This window comes from Octopus bimaculoides, chromosome 3 (assembly GCF_001194135.2).
Source record: "Octopus bimaculoides isolate UCB-OBI-ISO-001 chromosome 3, ASM119413v2, whole genome shotgun sequence".
Taxonomy (NCBI): Eukaryota; Metazoa; Mollusca; class Cephalopoda; order Octopoda; family Octopodidae; genus Octopus; species Octopus bimaculoides.
Genome location: NC_068983.1, coordinates 10,039,721 through 10,040,067, shown reverse-complemented (window position 1 = coordinate 10,040,067; position 347 = coordinate 10,039,721).

Here is a 347-nt window from a genome sequence, read left to right as displayed (position 1 = left end):
CCAGGAAGATGTGGGACAAAGTGGTGAGAAGGGATTTTCGCTGGGCCTTATCGAGATAATGACACAGGAGCAGGAGCAGGAGGCGTGACGATTTACTGTGCTTGATAAGACACATCAAGATAAGTAACATTGCCATCTTCCAGACATACAGGTTTGTCTTTTCAGATGCCGGTGCCGCTTTAAAAGCACCTGTGCCAGTACTGCATTAAGGCACCCGTGCTAGTGGCACATAAAAAGCACCCGGCACATTCTGCTAAGTGGTTGGCATTAGGAAGGGCAACCAGCCACAGGAACCATGCCTCAACAGACAGCTGGAGTCTGGACAGCTCCCTGCTGGCCAGTTACAT